General features: G+C 35.3%; 1 pseudogene; it reads right to left on the bottom strand.

Annotated features, from left to right (window-relative positions):
• Positions 1-973: 973 nt before the first annotated feature.
• Positions 974-10,739, bottom strand: LOC107707616 (deoxynucleoside triphosphate triphosphohydrolase SAMHD1-like; annotated as a pseudogene).
• Between the last annotated feature and the right edge of the window lie 11,787 nt (positions 10,740-22,526).

The following is a 22,526-nucleotide window of genomic DNA, read 5'->3' as shown; positions in this document are numbered from 1 at the left end:
TTTTGTCAGACCATAGACATGTGCAAAAAATTATACATTTAATCTTGTCTAAAGTTAAATGATTAATACAAAAACTTACCACATACTCCTTGATAAGTTTGTCCACATCTTCTCCAAGCTATACAATGACATCATCACTTTTTTGTCAGTGAAGCAAAGCATGCTGGGAACAATTCTCAAACCAAACTTTGATGACGTCAGTGGTCACGTGGTTTTCACAGAACGCAAAATTGTCATTAGATTTGAAGTGAATAGTTTAAATTACACCAACAAAACTTAGTTTTACTTCAATTAACTAAATACTTTAGCTCAATGACAAGACAGAAAAGTACATTTATTAAGTTGGATCAAGTATAAAATGTTCTCTAGAGTATCGACAAGCTCTTTTTTTCAGCGTATGCTTCCTATAAAAGGGATAGACTTTATTGTTGAAGTGAGAGACATGCTGATACAAACATGTCAATGTCAATAGCAAACCGAAAATCACATTCGTGTCATAATTCACACTCATTCATTTCCATTACAGATGCAAATGAATGATTGAATCGGCATGGCAGCCTACTTAAGAAAAAAAAAAAATAATAATAAAATAAATTATATATATATATATATTCCATATAAATTTACATTCCTAAAATATGTAAACCCAAGCTTTACTCTCTGTAACTAAACTTCTTGCTGCTCCCTTTTGCAAATAAATATGCAACACAAAGGAATTAAACCTTTTTATTACTTCCACATTTATCAGTTCTACACATTCTTAAAACCCATAACTCAACACAAGAAAACATGAACGTGTCTGGCAACCAGAGTTTGCAAAACTTGTTTTTAATTCAGATTAAATTATTCCATTATTCCATAACTATATACCATTACCTGAAAACTGATTTTAATGAACATACAGATGTTTTCTTTGAGTAAATAGATTTTGTGTTACAGTCACAGAGAATAATTATGTCAATTATTCAGCTGTCTATTTGAGTCCAAAATTGTCTGCACACCAGATCTGAAAGCACTTCTCAGCCTCCTCCACCTTCTTCTTCTCCTCCTCCTTATCTTCAGCAGCCTGATCATCAGATCGTTTGTAGTAAACTCTGACCAGCTCTTCATTAAACCTGTTTGGCAGGAAACTGGACAGCTGACAATAAGACAAGTGACACAAAATCAGTTTTCTAACAAGACTTCAACAAAATAAGTTTCACTGAGCCAACACTGAGAAGACAAAGTTCAAGCCTCTGTCCAATTATTTATTTATTTGTTTGTTTGTTTGTTTGTAAGGACTGATGTTTCCATCCAAAGTTGTGAATATCGCAAAATTGTAATATTGCATAAAAAATTAGCAAATAAAGCACTGTGTCCAGCGAGATGTAGCCTAAAGAACAACATCGTCACTTCCTTATAGACTGGTGCCTAACATCACAAAGAAAAGGCTAATTCACTGCAGTAGTAGAAGCCACTGTTTTTTTTTTTTTGTATTTAATAAATTACTTGCTCCCCAGAGCACAAAGTCAAAATGCAATAAATGCGGTCATGTTATCTTGCTTTTGGAGGCGGACGCCTGCTGTTTAGGAATGCTGGTCATTAAAACAGTTCTAGGAGGTCATTATACTGAATCACTTTGATGAAGACTTTGGCTCAGGCATTTCAGAATAACCAAAACAACATTTCAGACGGGGAATCAGGGAATTTATTCTGTAAATGTGTTTCCAGTATAGTTTATGTATGTGTTCTTATTTTTATGTTTTGTTTTTTTTATGTGTGTTTTGTATGCATATATTTAGAATTTATCTTGCTGTTTCCATCCAGTGTTTTTATGTGATATTCCAAAATGCAGATAAAAACAAGGATGGAAACATAGCTGATCACACTCATTTAGAAAAATACATAAAGGTGCAATAGGTGATTGCCTTCAGAAACATTTTTTGTTCTGCTGGTTGAAAGTCTCTTCACATCCCGATAGCAATTATTAAGTTAAGTGGTCTAAATGTATTTGTCTGTATTTATATATTCTGTGGAAGGTGTAGGATCAAGAAATGTTCGTCCAATCAAAACACTCAGTCCAAGAGTTTTAATATGCTTTCCTACCTGCCTGTCAACATATGTATTTGCATACCTGTGTGCACCCGGTTCGTGCAGACAGTATTCGTCATCAGCGCGTTCACGCACGCTGTGCAGAGAGAGCGAGAATAGCAGACAAACATCAACAACCTGATCTACTTTTACTAACTATAATATAAAGTTTTCTCACCGGTGAATAACACATGATGCAGGGCTTCCCATACATTGATTTATTTGTGGCGGCCCGCCACAATATCAACACTAACCGCCACAAATAGATTTTCATGCTTTGACTTCGTTGAATAAACATGAGCTCTGCATGTTTCAAAATCAAAACACGGCATGGGTGTTTTTATATGAATGTATCATTTTTTAAAGGAACTGGTTATCTTCAGAAAAGTTTCGATGTCATTTTCATTTCATCTTTCCTAAAATGCCTGTAGCATTAATGAGCGCAGCGCTGCTTTGTTTACAGCCGTTACCGGGGAAACCGCTATTTCTGCCGCTCCTAAAGCGCCCCCTGTTGGCAGAGAATGAATTTGCATTTTCAATAAGCATGCTGTTTTATATTTACATTATATACATATATATTTCCCCCAGGGGAAGTGCCGCCACACATAGAGTGTAAGTCTGTGGGAAACACTGTGATGTATTGTAGTAATGTTGTTTCTGGTCGTCTGATCTGTGTGTGCGTTCATGCGTTCAGGGGGCGTGGCTTTGGACGGCGATTGCATGGAGGGTGCGACGTTCGCTTTTTGTGCTATCAGGCTAAATTTAGCATTTTCCAAGATCTCCTACTGCACCCTTAAACAATCTGAAATAAAACAGTTAAAGTGTCACGAGTACCTGATAATCTTTAATGGGAAAAGCTTTGTTGGGTTTTCTCTTGCTGTAGAAAAAGACCTTTTTAATGGGGTTTTTGTCCTTCATGCCGTGATCCAGATCAACCACCTGAATAAGAAGAGATGAAATAGCTAGTTTGTGAAGATATGAAAGCAGATGTGAAGTGTTTGGAATATAACTTACATAAACTGGTAAATCTTCAGTGTTCAGAGAAACAGTCGGGTCTGTAGGTTTGTACTTCTCTAATGCTGCCTTCCATGTTTCTGTCAGCTCTTCCTGAAATTTCAGATTTGAGAGGGCTTGTCAGTTTTAGAGGGTTAATCAAACTGTAAACCAGTGTGTTTTTCACTTCTATCCAACCTTTGACATGCTGTTCTCAGTCAGTCGAGCTTCTGCAACAAACTTTGGCAGTTTTCTTCTGACGATCTTGTTCAAGATGTCTCTGGATTTCTTCAGATTATCAGCAGTGGAGGACAAGATCTGCTCAAAGATCTCATCTGACAGAAGAGTCATTATTATCATCAATAAAAAATATGTTATTTCATATATGGTATGTCCTGAGACACATTACCACAAGTCTTAATAGAGGCAATATGTTTATCTTGGTATAATATGGCACATATTTACTTCTTTTATTTATATATTTGTGTGTGTGTGTGTGTGTTTTGTGTTTTGTGTTTTGTGTTTTTGCTGACCTGTGAGTTCGCTGTAGTCCTCTGCTGTTTTTATGGCTTCAGAAATCTTCAGCATATCTTCAGGTTTTCCTTCATGAAGATCACGATCAGCTCGTACGAGCGCTTCTGCAAACCTAACACAGAGAAAAACATGGGAGTTAGTGTTTCAAACATGTATAAGGAGTGCAGTCAGTGACCTAATTTTTGTAATATCCTGGAAAGGAAGAATTAGTGATGCAAGATTTTATATACTGTACGATCAGCAGCACGGGTATCAACACTAATCTAAACAGAGAAACTCACATGTCTTCGATGATGTTGCAGATCTTGTGCTGATAGGCCTGGCGATGGAGAGTGTATCGGGTGCGAAACATGTCATAAACATTATCAGCCTCCTGTTACACAAACATCAGTGTGTCAGAGATCCAGATCATGTAAAGCAATGCCACTTTTAGATATTTCCCAAGAAACAAAACACTAAAGTTGAACACAAAAGAATGTATTTTGAAAAATGTCTCAGTGTTTTTGTCTATACAATGAAAGTCAGTGGGGTCAAGGGTTATTCTGGAGTCCACTGACTCATTGCATGGAAAGAAACAATAGAAACATCCGGAGCCGTGTGAGACACTTTTTTTATGGAAAGGTGCTTTTTATTTCAGGTCTTTTGGACAGAAGCAATGCAACACCCGCTGAGTACAACGATAGAGCTTGAAAGATCAAAGACAATTTTTAATATAACTCCAACTGGATTCATCTGAAAGAAGAAAGTCATATACACCTAGGATGCATCAGGGGTGAGTAAAACACAGCCTCATTTTCATTTTGGGGTGAACTAACCCTTTAAAGTGTGTAATGGTCTTATATTTGTCTGCCATCTGTGACGTCACATCTCAGAATAATCACTAGTGATTCAGCCAATCAGTATTGCCATTTACCTGCAGCTCTAGAGACATTAGTCACATGACATCAACAGCTCTTGCATCTGTGCAAAATGTCTAATATTTACCGTGCGAAATAGTCCCATTTGTCCACATCGATGCCGTTCTGTTTATTTGCCACAATCTCATACAGGAAGGATTTGTCTTCATCTCTGCCCTTGTATGTCCACTGAACAGAAAAGTCTGTTTTAGTTCAACTTTTTTACTAAAGATAATTCAGTTTAATTAAGCACAGCTGGAGTATTAGTTTGTACCTCTGAGGTTTTTGCTCCTTCGATTAACTCTTTAATGAAGGTGGCATCTTTATCATCCAGTCCATGTTCTTTCAACACATCTTCATTCTCATCCTTCAGACTCTTCACAATGTCATCGAACATCAGAACTGACATCTGCTCATGCTGCAGTAAAAACAGAAACACAGGTGACATCATAAATGCATGTAGTACAGAGTCAGTTGCACGGGCTGCATGAGCAATGTGTTTGCGCTCACCTTCCACTTTTCAGGGATGTCATCATGCAGGCCTAAGAAAAAGAAGCAGCTCTCAGGTTGAAAGTTATATTTTATACATTACCAAACTTTTTCAGGCACATTTACAAGACATACATATAAAATAGCTTGAGTTCTGTGTGTCAAAATGTAACAATATGAGAGGAAACTTGCATGTCCGCAGATCCTTCTTATTAGATTTCATCTCATACTGGCACTTACCTCTTAATTTTTTTATTCTTTTGGCTTCAGGAATAACCAGACCATCAAATACATGAGAAAACGGACCATGACCTAAAAATAAATAGAAAATGTTTTACAGCAGTTTGATCTGTCTTATGTCTCTTTAAACCTGAATAGAAAATGTCTGTCTATTTTGCACAAGCACATGATCTCTGAAAGTGATAACTACAGTTTGAAACCAACAGTATCTTCTTGTTTTTTCAAATTTATAAGTAAAACAGGATTCTGGTTTTGGGCCACTAAACTCTGTGTCCCTTTTGTGGATCTACATTAAACAAATATATCAAGCAGCCAATAATTAAAGCAATAACTGAAAAATAATTGGTAGACAGTGACCTTTTCAAGTTAAGCTGTTTTAAATTTCAAATAGGTGTTAAGATAAATGTTTTTTTAAGCACACAAAACTATTATTTTATTAGTAATAACTGTTACTGTAAATGTTAATGTACTGTGTAGGTAAGGTCAACATAAATCTGTGCTGAATTGTACGAAGGTTTGGGTGAAATGGACACCATTACAAATACAAAAACAGTATTAAATTAAATATATTCTTAGTATTTGTTAGTAGTCCTACTTATAATTTTAAGCTATATGACTCTTTTAAATCTATTTTAATTAAATTAAATTAAATTAAATGTAACTTTTGAACAGCACTTTTGGAGAAAATAATAAAATGATAAAAAATAACAAGAGATGAAGATTCCAGTATAAATACTTTATAAATAAGTATTAGCACTACTCACCCAAGTCGTGACACAGACCAGCGATCTGAACACACAGGAAATCCTGTTTGGTCATTTTGAGCTCTGGCTGATTGTTGTGAAGAACTTTCACCAGACGTCCTGCTAAATACGCCACGCTGACACACACACACACACACACACACACACACACACACACAAGACTTTAGCTTATCAAAATCCAAAACACTGAATCTAGCAAAAAGATTATTATTGTTCTTTTTTTTTACTTGTATGTCATGTGACTGTTATTCATCACATGGATGAGCACGCATTATGTTTTTTTTATTTATTATTTATTATTAATTATTATTATTTTATTTTATTTTGAATATTAACATCTTAAATTATTAACTTAATTTCAGCTCTGTAAATAATTCAGTCTCACCCAAGAGAGTGTTCAAAGCGATTGTGAGAAGCACCGGGATACACCAGATATGTTCCTCCCAGCTGTTTGATGTGTCTGAGTCTCTGAAACTGAGGAGTGTCGATGATCTTCACCAGCAGGGGGTGCAGCTCCATGTGTCCGTGAATGGGGTCATTGAAAATCTACAGGATAAAAACAAAAAAAACAAAATCACTGGTTTATCACACTAACATGAATTTGTGACTCAATGCACATAGTTCTGAGAACATTCCCTGTTAGCTGGGCTTATGAGTGAGTCATTGAATCATTCTCTCAACTGATTCCCAATGATTCATTGGCTGATCTGGTTCATTCAGGAACAGAACTCTGCTCTAGAGTCCTGCGTGGGACAGTTTTCTTAATCCCGCTTCTACAACATGTGTATTCTGCTTTAGAAATCGCTTTTGAATGAGAGTTTGCTGTTCAATTTTCACTTTTAATTTTGCAATCACGCGCACTCTGTGTAAAGGGAGCATATTTTACAAAATCAGATATTTGTCAATGAGCTCAGGATCTGTTGAGCAGCAAATCCTGCTGTGTCAGTCAGTCATCTCTCCTTACTCTCGACCTGTGATCAGTCAAATCTGATTCCTGCAGCTCCTGTATGGAGCAGAGCGGAGGCTTAGAGAGAGTTTGCTGTTCAATTTTCACTTTTTGCACTTTTTGCAATCACGCGCACTCTGTGTAAAGGGAGCATATTTTACAAAATCAGATATTTGTCAATGAGCTCAGGATCTGTTGAGCAGCAAATCCTGCTGTGTCAGTCAGTCATCTCTCCTTACTCTCGACCTGTGATCAGTCAAATCTGATTCCTGCAGCTCCTGTATGGAGCAGAGCGGAGGCTTTCAGTTTATAATTGTAGTGTACGTTTCCCAATTGAACTAAATTATTTTTATTTCTTTAAAAAGCATATGACCAAACACCGGTGTACACCCACTACTGTAGAAAACCTACAGTGCTTATGTAAATCCATTATTCTTGTAATACGCCAAATCTCTGAAAGGCAGGACCCCGCGCTATATACAGTAAAACTGTATTCCCATTCCCACGAGATTTGCGTTGTGGGATCCCAATCCCAATGCAGCGCCCTACTCTGCTCTGAGTTTATTTGGAAGTGTTTGTTTTGTTGTTTGAGCAACACATTTCATGAATGGTTTCCTCCTCATGAAATTATTCCTCCTTATGTATACGAATGGAGGGAAATTTTACACAGTGACCAAAGGCGGACTTACCCATTAGGAAAAAATAGGCGACCACCTTGGGCCCCCAAAAGCTAAGGGCCCAATGTATAATTTCCTTTTCCTAAATTAAGTATTTATGAGTACTAATTTATATGTAGTTAAAATAGCTAAAAGTAAATGTATTTTAAAGTTTTGAAATAGACAGCCTTTGGAGAGTGTATGCAATTGTGCTGAGCCCAGGCACATTGGCTTACACAGGTAACTGATCAGTGGACTTTCTTTGTCAATATAGGCTATATTTTTCACATTTTTCTTTTCTTAATATTTTAAAGGTGGCATATCATGAAAATCTGACTTTTCCAGGTTTTAAGTGCTATAATCAGGTCGCCGGTGCATCTACCAACCAAGGAAACGTGAAAAAGATTAAACCAGTAACTTTGTTTTGGTAAGCCTTTTTCTGCAAGCGTCTGAGAAAATGAGCGCGTCTGATTTAGCTCCCTTGGTCTCATTATAATATTACCGCCCCTTAATCTGTAAGTTTCCACCCACGGTGCCGTCATTTTGATTTTGCAAGCGACAACGGTGTACCAGTTCTAATGCCCTGGCGATAGTTTGAACAAAACATGCTAACTGTTCTGTGTTTGGCTGCACAGACGAGCACAGAACACTATTTAGAGTCCCAGCCTCAGATGAGACAAGAGAGTAATGAATTTATTGATTTATTTAATGTATATCGCTGCTGCCACACAGATCTAAAATAAACGTGATTTATTTCCCAGCTGTTTACCTTCACAGACAATAACGACTGTTTTTGTAACTCGTGTGTTTTTAACGTAAACTTGTGTGTGAATGAGAACTTAGTTTAGTACTCCAGCTTCACTACTAGTAGAGAGACGCTGCCAGGTAGAATTAATTCACACACGCAATCGCTCTCACTAATGCATTCATATTAATGTAATCTTTACTGTGCTGCTTTATCTGTATCTGATTTAGAATGAGCAGAAATCTGTGAGAAATATAACGACCCAAAGACACAAAACAACTGATCAAAAAGCTGTTATAGGAGCAACAGCCATGTAGGCAGCGCTGTGTCATATGCCATAGCTGTGCACAAGCTGTTTGTCAAAGCTCCAGACTTATTTGTTCATTAATGACGTCATCAGCGACTAGTCGACTCCGACTCGACTTTCATCACATAAAAATCGACTTTAAAAAATCAGAAGTCGTTCAACCCCTAGTGTGAAAGATAACTTATTTTAGTACTTTAGTTTTTTTTATCATTTTATCTGATGATGTAGTTTATGAACACTACTTTGTTTACAGCTATTACCGGGGAAACCACTATATTTCTGACGTTCCAAAAGTGCCTCCTGCTGGCAGAGGAATGTGCATTTTCAATAATCCCATCTGCAGTTTTTGTTCAGACCAATGCAAGAATACACCCACTTTTAATTTATATGATAATTTATACTTCTGACTCATTCTTAAAAAATGGTTTAAAGGCTCGATTGTGAGGTTTATCGTTTAATAATTTATTTTGTTTTTGTGAAAACCCATATCTCAACTGTAAATCAATTGCTTTTTCTTGGTCTACAACATGAAAGAACGCCATTATAACATGTACATGAAAAATGTAGAAACATTGGACACAACTATTGGGCACCACTGTGCAGCAGCAAGCATCACAAAAAAAAAACCTCAAGGTTGATCTAGATAAATGTGTGAAAATGTATAGGGCCCCATTCCTAGATTTTGCTTGGGGCCCCAGAATTACTAAATCCACCCCTCACACTTGGCATTTCAGTTTAAAGATAAAGAATTATGATCTACAAAATTAATACCGTTGACAGCACAACTACAGACTTGTATGCTTCTTCATGGAAGTGAGAAGTAACATGATACCGTCATCAGAATATTTTTTACCTTCATTTGTTCTTTTGAGAAGTCTAATGAGTATTTCTTCAGGATGTCCTGCAATTCATCCTTGATAATCTCCCATAACTGTTGTTTCTCAGGCTCTGGAAAAGCATGACATTTTAAATCCTCAGTGTAAAATAAATAAATAAATACACAAATATTTACAAATCTACAAATATCGGCAGTGACATAATCTAGAAACAATGTGAATGAACACCACAACAGCTTAAGTAGCACAGTTTGCAAAACACAAAATTTATGTCACTGCCAATACTTCTGGCCACGACTGTATGCAAGTGCTATGACAAGTCTTGGTTAGCCTAATGCAGTACACGTAGCAAAGTTTTTTTTATTTTTTTTTATAATAATAATAAAATAATACATTATATATAATATGTACAGGATAAGACATTTCAGAAAAGTGCAGCTTATATTTCTGTTCATTTTACTGCTAATACACACTGAACAAAATTATAAATGCAACACTTTTGTTTTTGCCCCCATTTTTCATGAGCTGAACTCAAAGATCTAAGAATTTTTCTGTACACAAAAGCCCTATTTCTCTCATATATTGTTCACAAATCTGTCTAAATCTGTGTTAGTGAGCACTTCTCCTTTGCCGAGATAATCCATCAACCTCACAGGTGTGGCTTTGAGTTCAGCTCATGAAAAATGGGGGCAAAAACAAAAGTGTTGCGTTTATAATTTTGTTCAGTGTAAATTGTCCCATACAAAATTTAGGCTGAATTGATATTCAAGCAGTGGGACTAGTTTTAGGAACTTGTTTATGTCCCTCTGACGTAGTTCCTGTGGGTGGATTTTTCTCTTTGAAAACATTAGGCTATCTTTCTATCCTTGATAAATCTATCAGGTTACTGTCTTTACATAACAGGTAACATGTGATGACAGGAGTTGAAAGACTGGATATAATGTGTTGCTTCATTTTTAAGTAATCTAATTCCTTGTAGCCTATTTTGAAAAGAGAAAATTACTCTAAACGTGATTCGAATGAACATTACGTTTACATCCACACACAACACATCTGTCTTCCCTTACCTTCACTTGCTTCATAGGATTTTTTTAGATCCTGGAGACTTTTCCTGTGATCGGAGAGAGTTTTTCTGTTTTGTTCAGATCGAGGCATCTTCTCTTTTATTTTATTTTATTTTATTTTATTTGTGTGGGTTGTTAGAAAACTCGGGTGAAGCAATAAAGGTCTGTCTATCTGCTTAGAGATTTCACAGCTCCAGCAGCTCAGCTCGCTGGAATACATGTTCAGGAAAGTCTTGTCATTATGAGGGTGTGTCTCAGAACAGCCTGGCTTCATTGTTTATATGCAGGTATTAGTGTTTAACATTTGGCACAAAACATACATTTGTGCACGTTTTGATTGATACTGAAACGTACAATTTGGACATATTGAAACATTTCAAACGTAAACATTATTACGTATTTACAAAAAAAAAATTTTTTTTAAAGTAAAATAATTTCAAACCTTTTATATCATAAAATATTTCTGTCTATGCACTTTCATCATTTTATCGATAAACAATTTCGATTTTTAGATCCCTTAACCTAAACATAACCTAGTAAATATAAAAGAGTATAAAATGTAATAGACTGATGTTCAGGAAAATTATCATTTTAATAACTACATAGCATTAAAAAGATATTATGAGTCACTAATCCCACACCTTTAAATCTACCCATAAGTATTTCTTAAAAATACAGTATTAAATCAAATCAAAATTAATTTATGAAGCACAATAAAAACAACAGCAGTTGACCAGTGTGCTGTACAGAACCATAATGCATTGAGAGCGAGGAGTACATCAAAACAGCTAAGTGACTGAACTTCAAACTCTAGGAACACAGTTACCTGAAAAAAAAGATAGGTTATTAACTTAGATTTAAATTCGGATTCAGAGAAAACTACTCTGAGGGAAACCAGGAGACTATTCCACAGTTTCTGGCTCAACAACTGAAAAAGCACAGTCACCTCTCAACTTTAATCTAGATCTTGGGACCATTGACAATCGTTGTTCAGAAGACCTCAGAGTACTAACAAATGTATTTGGAATTAAAGTTTCACAGAGATATTTAGGAGCTGATCTGTTCAGAGCTTTAAAAACAAGAAATGCATTTTTAAAATCAATTCTGTAGCTGACCAGCAGCCAGTGCAAAGAGCACAATACAGGGGTGATATGATCAGATTTCCAAGCGCCAGTCAAAAGTCTGAAATAATCAAAAAAAAAACAATTTGGCAATTTGGCACATCAAAGGCTCCAAAAATGCAAACAGTGTAATAATGGACTTCTCACAAGCTAATGTTTTGTGCTAATACATGGAATACATGTTCAGGGAAGTATTGTCGTTATGAAGGTGTGTCTCAGAAAAATGTTTAGTTTCTTCACTGTCATGAGACTCATTAGATGGACTGCTGCTGAAAATACTATACAATTATGAGCTGCCAGCTGAACAATATTTTCTATATAGTTATTTTATATTTATTTGTCTTACATTGATAGGTTTGATTGGTGAGCCTGTTTAGCAAATGTATGCCAATATAATGCAAATATTAGATAATAAAGGCTAGGAATAATTTATGCAAAAATTAAAAATGTACTGTAATGTTATTCCACGCATGTATGACTTCCTTTCTTCTGTGGAAAAGTTATTTTGAGAAATTACACCTCACAATCACTTTTAGATGCAAATGTGCACATAAACAAAAACATTCAGTGGTTTGCAGGAATTAAAGGCTGATAGTGAAACAGGTTCAGTTACACGTGTGAAGAACAGGTGCGCCAGTCAAAAGTCTGAAATAATCAAAAAAAAAACAATTTGGCAATTTGGCACATCAAAGGCTCCAAAAATGCAAACAGTGTAATAATGGACTTCTCACAAGCTAATGTTTTGTGCTAATACATGGAATACATGTTCAGGGAAGTATTGTCGTTATGAAGGTGTGTCTCAGAAAAATGTTTAGTTTCTTCACTGTCATGAGACTCATTAGATGGACTGCTGCTGAAAATACTATACAATTATGAGCTGCCAGCTGAACAATATTTTCTATATAGTTATTTTATATTTATTTGTCTTACATTGATAGGTTTGATTGGTGAGCCTGTTTAGCAAATGTATGCCAATATAATGCAAATATTAGATAATAAAGGCTAGGAATAATTTATGCAAAAATTAAAAATGTACTGTAATGTTATTCCACGCATGTATGACTTCCTTTCTTCTGTGGAAAAGTTATTTTGAGAAATTACACCTCACAATCACTTTTAGATGCAAATGTGCACATAAACAAAAACATTCAGTGGTTTGCAGGAATTAAAGGCTGATAGTGAAACAGGTTCAGTTACACGTGTGAAGAACAGGTAGTGCTGCTTGTCTAGATGAACAGCTGATCTGTGTTTGCTTTCCACTGTAACTTTCACTTTGTTTTACACCTATAATCCTCTCTGTAATTATAATACACATTATTTTTTCCCCATATTAATAGCTATCCTTTAATTGTATTCAGTAGTTTCTATGTTTATTAATCAAAAACTATAATAATAATAATAATAATACATTAACTACATTAACTGCATATACATTAAATACATTCATATTAACTAATCAAACCTTATTGTAAAGTCTTACAGATTTCTGTAACTGTGAATTGCTGCAGTTTGCTTTCGTCCTCATTTGTAAGTCAATTTGACTAAAATCTGCTGAGTGATGAATGTAAATATACATGTAAATGTAAACGAACATGCTGTTTGCCTCGTTTAACCTTCATAATTTGTGTTGAGAAAGATATATTTGAGTGTTGAGTATAAATATGTGATATGTGTTTAGATGAGTCAGTTATGATATGTTCTGCATGAAAATGCAGGATGTGTGCTAACTGATAATAGATGAAGTTCCCCAGACCTTATAAAGTCTATCGAATGGCATCCCAATAACATTGTGCAATTTTAAATAAGCAATATATAGTACAGTAATTTATATTTTAAAGTTTATATTTATTTAGCTTTTTTTTAACAGGTATATGTTTCAGTGTACTATTCTGTTCTTGTTTTCTGCTATTGTAAACTGTTCTTGTGTTTTATTAGATGAGTTATTTATTAGAGGATTTTATTCATTAGATGAGTTATTGCCAGAGTAGTTTGAGTATAGGACATATCTGTGCATTATAATATATAAGATACTGGAGAGGGGGGGAGGGGGGGCTTCAAATGTAAGAATGTAAGAATGGTTCAATGTACTGGTTGCTTATCAAAACAATTGTGTGTTCAGAACTGAAAGAGAGAGAACACAGACACAGTGGAGAGATAAAGTGCCACACATCAGGACAGATGGGCATTAATTCAAATATATCTTGTCCTGAGGCAGTTTCCTCGCAGGTTCACCTTTGTACCTGATCTAAACCTAAAGCTCAGTGTTTTGCCTGTGGTCTCCTCACACGGCCATACATTTCCATACAGTGACCTGCTGAGCAATGTTTTGACAGTCTGACCTCTGATAGCGTGCAATGCAAATATTTAATTTATTTATCAAATGTTGGATGAATGACGGGTGTTTGCATTGGTGTTGCTTAATGGAAATTTATGATTGTACATGCAAATAAAAGCATGAGCTGCTGGACAAATTTAACCTCCATAATTTCCCTCATGTCACGCATCTGCTCCAGTCTCTTCTCTGGCTGAAAGAATTCAGTGACGGCCTTAATTAGAAACTTGTCTTAAATGTTGTTTTACATTATTGTATTTTTTTTTGAAATTATTATTAGATTGTGCACTTTCTTCTTTAAACAAGCACATTTTATATGGATTTCCTGCAATCTGGAGCCAAAGACTCCACAAACAAATCTTCAGTGTGTGTGCTTGTGATTTACAGGAGCACTTGTGAATATTTCATATGCTGTTTTATTTTCTGTTGAGGTAGATTTGTAATGTGGCAGATGTAATGACTGAGAGTCTTTGAAGAAGCTGAGTGATGCAGGGTTTCATCTTGATCTTGTGCTGCAGAGACGATCGTCTTCATACAGCTGAACTGATTGTGATTTCAATAGTCTCTCATAGTTAACTGCTTTATGAATGTTGCTGATATTAATCGTTATATCAGTCATCATTTCATGAGAGACTCATTTTGCACTGAACAATCAGTTTTCTTCCAGATCTAAATGCAGTTGTTGTGAATTTGTGTGAACGCGGCCGCTGTGTCACTTTCTGTTTCAGGAAACATCACAGATTTTATTCACTCTTTCATACAACATTTACAGTATCTACAGCTCAATCTGTATTTGTTGAGTTAAATTATATATCATTTACATACATGGACATTCAATTTTAAAATGGTCAATCAAAAGTTAATCACTAAAATGTTCTTAATTTCATTTGGTTCACATGACTGTATGAGTGTTTGTGTTTACATGTTAAGACTCGTTTTTATTTTTGCATTTCTCTGTAGCGTTCTTCTGGGTAAAACTGGATCAGGAAAAAGTGTGAGAGGAGAAACCATCTCAGGCAAAAAGGCTTTTTTACTAATTATCGATTTCTTTAAATCAACCAATAAATTGTATGAGAAACAGGAAGGAGTGGTGGGTGGAAAGACCGTCTCTATAATCGACACTCCAGGACTGTCGTGAAAAAAACAGCATCTGAAGACTAAATAGAAAAGTGTGTCGTTTTGTCTTCTCCTGGTCCTCATGTGTTTCTGCTGGTGCTAAAGCTGGCTGTGAGATTCACAGAAGAGTGTGTAGATGACATGAAGTGGCCTGAGATTTGCTGCACTGAAAACAGATGTGCGTTAACATCACATACAGCTCCTGATCGGGGGATTTCGTCCACAAAATAATGAGAACATGCATTATTTTAACACATTATTTTATTATTTCACACTCTTTATTTTATCTCAAGCACTGCAAGCCATGCTTCTTTTCTCTGGATTGAAAAACAGCGGGTGTTATGATCATTTTGGTGAGAGCAGATTAGGATGAGCGGAGTGCAAAGAAACATGACAATAAATTTGATTATTCAAAGAAGTTCTGCTGGTTTACATTTTTTGATTTACATAAGTAGAACACAGATGAGAGCTAGAGAGCACAACTTTTACATCTTCACATTAAACTGATGCATTTGGATGTAAAAGTTGATCTATCTATCTATCTTCAGTTAAATAAAGACAAAACAGAAGTCACTGCAGTTTTATTTGGTTCAAACATGAAATACAATACAAAGATCAAATTATTATGTTGTTATATCCACTGATGTTATTTTGCAAATAGTTTTGTCTAATAATGTCTTTGTGTATGATTATATGCATGTTATCTCAGCTGTCTTTTGTTCTTTTTGTCTTCTATAACTCTTACATACGCCCATTCAGGTTTATGTGCGTTTGCGTTTCTTTTATAAGTCTTATAGAACAATGTGTTTTCACTAATGAAGCAATGTTTGTTCTTATCGGTGGGAAAAATATTTGAGGTCAGATTTTTAATTTCATTGTAAATACAACAAACATTCACAGATATTAACTTTTCCTGTAATCGGAGAGAGTTTTTCTGTTTTGTTCAGATCGAGGCATCTTCTCTCTGTTTAGCAAATATATGCAACTTTTAGATAATAAAGGCTAGGAATAATTTATGCAAAAATTAAAAATGTATTGTAATGTTATTCCACGCCTGTATGACTTCCTTTCTTCTGTGGAAAAGTTATTTTGAGAAATTAAATTTTGAGAAAACCTCAAAATGTATTTTAGATCCAAATGCTTCTCATAAAGCTGTGCATATAACAGGTTTGATGGGTGAATAGCTGTGGTATTTTCTTATGTTTAATATTTTCTTTTGTCATGTGTTTCAGTGCGTGTCATGCCTTTGTCTGATTTTTCAGGTATGTCTTGTTAGTAAAAGTAACAGGTTCCTATAATATAAAAGCATAAAACACACCAATGTTAGCAGGTTTAACTGTAAGGTGTGGAAAGGTGTGTTAACGCTCACATAAACAAAAACATTCAGTGGTTTGCAGGAATTAAAGGCTGATAGTGAAACAGGTTCAGTTACACGTGTGAAGAACAGGTAGTGCTGCTTGTCTAGATGAACAGCTGATCTGTGTTTGCTTTCCATTGTCAACTTTCACTTTGTTTTACACCTATAATCCTCTCTGTAATTATAATACACATTATTTTTTTTATTTACATTTTTCATATTAAACTGATGCATTTGGATGTAAAAGTTGATCTCTCTCTCTCTCTCTCTCTCTCTCTCTATCTTCAGTTAAATAAAGACAAAACAGAAGTCACTGCAGTTTTATTTGGTTCAAACATGAAATACAATACAAAGATCAAATTATTATGTTGTTATATGCACTGATGTCCTTTTGCAAATAGTTTTGTCCAATAATGTCTTTGTATATGATTATATGCATGTTATCTCAGCTGTCTTTTGTTCTTTTTGTCTTCTATAACTCTTACATACGCCATTTCAGGTTTATGTGCATTTGCTTTTCTTTTATAAGTCTTATAGCACAATGTGTTTTCTAGCCACTAATGTAAGCGATGTTTGTTCTTATGGGTGGGAAACATATTTGATTTACATTTTACAGCAAAGCTTTTCAAAACACAGTGAAACATGATTTAATATTTACTGAGTAATACGGACCGTCTCTGTTTGTGGAAGGATGTGTTCAGAGAGTTCATCAAAGCAGAGTCATTGTTAGTTGATTCTTTGAGAGTTAGATGAGTAAATGAATGCTGATTGGCTGTTATTGAAGAGTAACTAGTGTTTGTCATGAAACAGAGCGCTGGATATCAGCATTACGTTTTTATTTATCCTTTTTAAACCACATAAAACGCTTCTGATATCTAGTTCCCATGTTAAGTGTAATTATCGGTCTTACTGTGTTTTCAGCAGTGTTGGGAAAAGTTACTTTTAAAAGTAGTGCATTACAATAATGAGTTACTCCTTAAAAAAAATAACTATTTGCATTTCTTAGTTACTTTTGCCTTTCTTTTTCTCATCTGGGCTGGGCTCGCTTGTGTTTTTAATATAAAAAAGTTATATTTTGGCATATGTAAAAGCCCTGAAAGTGAAAATGAATAAGCCTCAGGCTGAATGAAGGAAATGTAAATTCAATTATTAACATTTAATTTAATTTGTTATTTTTTAATTTGTTACAAATTTGTAGATTTGTGTGTGTTACATAGAGAACTGTGTGTTATGTTTTGAAGAAAAGTGTTTTATGAAATTGAAAACTGAGTCAAAGGCCGAGAATTAGCGTATAGATTTGCAGATTTGGTGTGTGCTTCTGCTGTTTGAGTGTCAGCTTTCAGAAATTGTTTGACCAGTAAAGAGTTTGTAAGCAGTTGAAAAAAAAAATAATAATAATAATATTATGGCAAATGTGTTTGCAAATGTTTGCTTTTGAGATATGTTTCTAATACTTTGAATGCAGTGCTTCATTTTGCAAGAGATGTGAGGCATTTTGCATTTTGTGTGTGCAATTCTTGGATTTGTGTGTAAAGTTTTGGAAAAAAAAAAGAGGCAAAGTTTTGAAAATGTGTGTAAAGCAGTTGAAAAAAACTGTTTTTTTCAACTGTTTTTTTCAACGATTTTTTTGCATCCTCAGATTCCAGATTTTCAAATAGTTGTATCTCAGCTAAATATTGTCCGATCCTAACAAACCATACATCAATGGAAAGCTTATTTATTCAGATTAAATATCCCTTATGACTGGTTTTGTGGTCCAGGGTCACAAAAGGTCACAGGGTGAACAAATATCTGAACATTCTGCTTGAAATGTTTATGTTTAAACGTAAACAATAACTGACATATATTCCAGAAAATGATGTTGTAAATGCAGTTCTAGCTGCTATCAGCTGCTGTTGAGTTCGTGTGCAATTCTTGGATTTGTGGGTAAAGTTTTGGAAAAAAAAAAGAGGCAAAGTTTTGAAAATGTGTGTAAAGCAGTTGAAAAAAACTGTAGCAGCACAGCTGCTGTGAGTCTCAGATGAGAATGTGCTGCTGCTCTGCGCCGCTAGAGTGAGCGCGAGTGTCCTTCATATGAGCCGAGCTAACAACGAAAGTGAACGTAAAGGAAAACAAGCGACTATACCGTCTTTATCATCCAGTCCATGTTCTTTCAACACGTCTTCATTCTCAGCCTTCAGACTCTTCACAATGTCACCGAACATCTGAACGGACATCTGCTCATGCTGCAGTAAAAACAGAAAGATCATCGATACATATACGACCAGACGAGTCAATGTGTGTGCAATCTAGTGTCAAATTCAGTGTCGATTGTATTTATTTATGTATGTACTTTTGATTTATCGATTAGTTCGTAAAACTGCTCGCCTTCCACTTTTCAGGGAAGTCATCAGGCAAGCCTAAGAAAAAGAACCAGGTCAAAGGTGATTTGTAAGTCACATTTTATGCTTAGCAAACTATTTCAAGTTAATTTCCACTGTCCCAACAAACAGCGTGAGTTCTGCATGTCCAAATATAACAATGATACGAGAAAGAAACTAGCATGTCCACAGACCGTCTGATTTCATTTCACACCGGCACTTTGGCTTTAGATTTGTTTTTTTTGGCTTCAGGAATAACCAGGCCATCATATACATGATAAAATGGTCAGATATGTTCCTCCCAGCTGTTTGATGTGTCTAAATCTCTGAAACTGAGGAGTGTCGATGATCTTCACCAGCAGCGGCTGCAGCTCAGTGTGACCGTGAATGGGGTCGTTGAAGATGTGCGCATGTCAAAAGATCAAACCAGCAGTCGTGGTCGTGTTGTGCTCCTGATTGTGTTCTTCTGTGAGTGTCCTGATGAGGGCTTTAGCTCTTACTGGAAATGAACAACTTTTACTGCCTTAGCTATTAATGGAAACCTCATTTTCTGTCTGCTGTCTTTCTGTTTGTTTTTGTTATGGTTATGTTGACAACATAATGATTTTTTTAGTCTGTTAAAGGCTGGTGATTTTGAAAATGAAATATAAACACAGAGATCAAACAAAAACCATCAGCAATAAGAATCGGAGAGGTAATGTGAAATATAACACTGCTGTACATAAGATGATGTTCATAAGAGGCTGTCAGTAACAATCTCAAACAGTAAATCTCACAGTGTCTTTGCAATGAACATTATTATGCAGCGATTTCAGTTTTTCAAATCTTTCTGATTCAAGAACACAGCTGGGTGAAGTTTGTTGCACTCGTCCACTGCTTCGTTCAGTCATTCTGTAGAAATGGGGATTGAAGTCAAACAAATGAGAGCATTATTTTGTCCACAAGAGCACTTGTGTAATGATGCTCAACAATAAATGAAACTGGAAAGGTACTGATTTGTTTAGCCATTATATTTTAACTATTTCTTACTCTAACAGTATATTTTAGTTTATAAGGGTAAAACTGTGTTGTGTAATTTATGCTGTAAATAACGTATGCTTACATGATAGATCAGTGAAATCTGCACTTGTAAATACAGTGCCCTCCATGTTTTGGGACAAAGACAATTTGGTTGATAATACCATGTATCAAAAATCCTGTAAGAAACAAAGCAAGTAACACTACAATTGTTTGGCTAGCATATTTCAGATGTTCAGCGACTATTAAATCAGGGCCACATGCTTTATTTACGGCCGATTTCTCAATAGCATAATTAACCTCAGAAGATATCACACCAATATCACTCGGTACATGACCTACTTCAAATTCCTGCCTCTCAACACAATTAAAAATATCCCTATAATATCCTCTCCACAATCTGACAATATTCTCAGCCCCAGCAACCCCTTCAATACTAGCTGGCAGCGGTACTTTACTATTATTAATAACCTCAACTTCTTTCCAAAAGTCATGAACATCACTTTTCTGCGATTTCTTAGCCATTGAGTTTGCTCTCATGGTTGCTTCATTTCTTTTAATAAACCGTACAGCATATATCATTTGGCATTTGCCAATTTCTTTTTCTCAAATTCTGGGCCATACCTTGCTTTCCCAGTTAAAACCCAATTTTTAAAAGCATCTCTAGCCTCCAAATGCAATTCAGATACATATTCATTCCATCCAGCCCTAAAAATATCACTTTTAACTATACTTTTTGACAGAAAGGTCTACTGGCATTATTTAAACAATACACTATTTCATCATACATCAAACATAGGTCAATAATATCTTTATTGATATTCTTACAGTTAACATTATCACACATAATCGTCTCAGTTGATACAGCTATGTTACTTAAACCCTTCTCTGTTGATATTTGATATTGCCAAAGGTCAAATAACAACAACTTACTGACACATAGTAAGAAATAGATTATAAAAAACTGAAACAGAAGTGGAAAGAGGAGAGATAAATAGCGATACTTATGTCCTTTGTCCGGTGTCATTTGCTGTAAAACGTGCCCAATCTAATTTCCCACACAGCTCTTGTTCCATTGGATGTTTCTACAGTCACTGGAGCTGCGTTTATCCTGTTTATTTACGTTTATTAATTTCTTAGAAACTAGGCATTGTTACATAGGGCTATACAGGCATCTAGTGGCTACACAATGATATTACAGATAATAAATTGTGCAAAGTGTTTATCCTAACAGTCAATTTGCAAATAATGCGTTCAGATTTGTGTAAATCACAATTCGCTGGATCTCCACAAATTAGTGTCGTTACTATGACAACCAATTTGAATGTGACAAGAAACTGATTTCTGAAAAGAAATTATAATAATCAGAGGTGTAAAATCCAGGGGTCAGAAAGTAAAAGTCCTGCCATATGTTTATTCCACCCATGAACTCAGCAGCTGATTTCACCAGAGGAGGAACCACGTCATTCCTTTCAAATCACAAACGAGTCTGGAGTCAAGTCCTCAAAGAGTTAAAGTTAATGAGATAATTAAGTGACTAATTAAATGATGATTGTGCATTAGTGATGAACACCTGCTGTTATTGAGAATTACAGAGGATCAGATGTTGATGTTTTATTGGTTAAAATGATGTCACCATCATGGAGATCAGTGTTTGCTTTAGTTGGGCTCTTGACCCTTGACTTCTTGTCTTAAATCTCTCTTTGTAGTAATGAATGTGGTGTTGGAAAGCAGTGAGATCAGTGTAATGCAGTGCTCAGCTATTAACTGTTTTCAAATGATGAGATAATCATCAGGAGCCGACCTGTTCATATCCAAGCTAGTTTTTTTTTTTTCCCTTTTATATGTTTTGATTAACCGACCTTGTTAAACTACCGCATACAATGTAAGCGTTACTCTAATAGTTATATTGAATTAATTTTAAGGCTACGTAATGCAAATAAACATTTGATCTATAGCGTTATTTAGACACACACAGACATCAAGAACCAGCATATGAATCTCAACAATGGTGACAATCAACAAAATGCTTCATGCTGCAATGCATGCTGGGTAACACCATAGTAAAAACTCCCATCATGCACTGCAGCATGAATAATTATTGTCACCACTGTTGAGGATCATATGATAAGTGTTCATGTCTAAAAGCCTGAGCAATAAAATAACTCTTTTTTCCAATATTTAAACATTATGGTGGCATTTGTGTAATAGGACTTTCTTCCTGTTCTGTAACAGCTGAATGTTAGTCAATAAACCAAAGAGAGATACCTTCACAATATTCACTCAAGTGAGTTAAAAGTAGTGATGGGAAGTTCGGATCATTTTACCGACTCGGACCTTTGAGTCTCGTTCAGCAAAATGAACGAATCTTTTTTCGAGTCATTTCGTTCATTTTAGCAAAATACAATTAAAATGTTACGTGTTACTTTCCTAATATATCTACTAACGCAAACGTTGATCACACTACAAACAATACAAAACTGCTATGCTATAAGAAACAGAAAAGATTAATTAATTGTTTACCTGGGTCTTCAGTCTATGATTAGCTCACCTCACCTCTTATCTGACAAGTCGAGTCGTTCGTTCATCACGTGACAGCCCCATAAACTTAACCAATGCAGTCTGAGCCGGAAAGAGAATTGATTAGTTAATCTCTCGAGTCTTCGGGTTTTTCGAGTCGTTC

The sequence above is a fragment of the Sinocyclocheilus rhinocerous genome, unplaced genomic scaffold, assembly GCF_001515625.1.
Source record: "Sinocyclocheilus rhinocerous isolate Xijiao unplaced genomic scaffold, SAMN03320098_v1.1 scaffold1857, whole genome shotgun sequence".
Lineage (NCBI taxonomy): Eukaryota > Metazoa > Chordata > Actinopteri > Cypriniformes > Cyprinidae > Sinocyclocheilus > Sinocyclocheilus rhinocerous.
The sequence above is the reverse complement of the archived record's forward strand: the minus strand, read 5'-3'. Positions and strand labels throughout refer to the sequence as shown.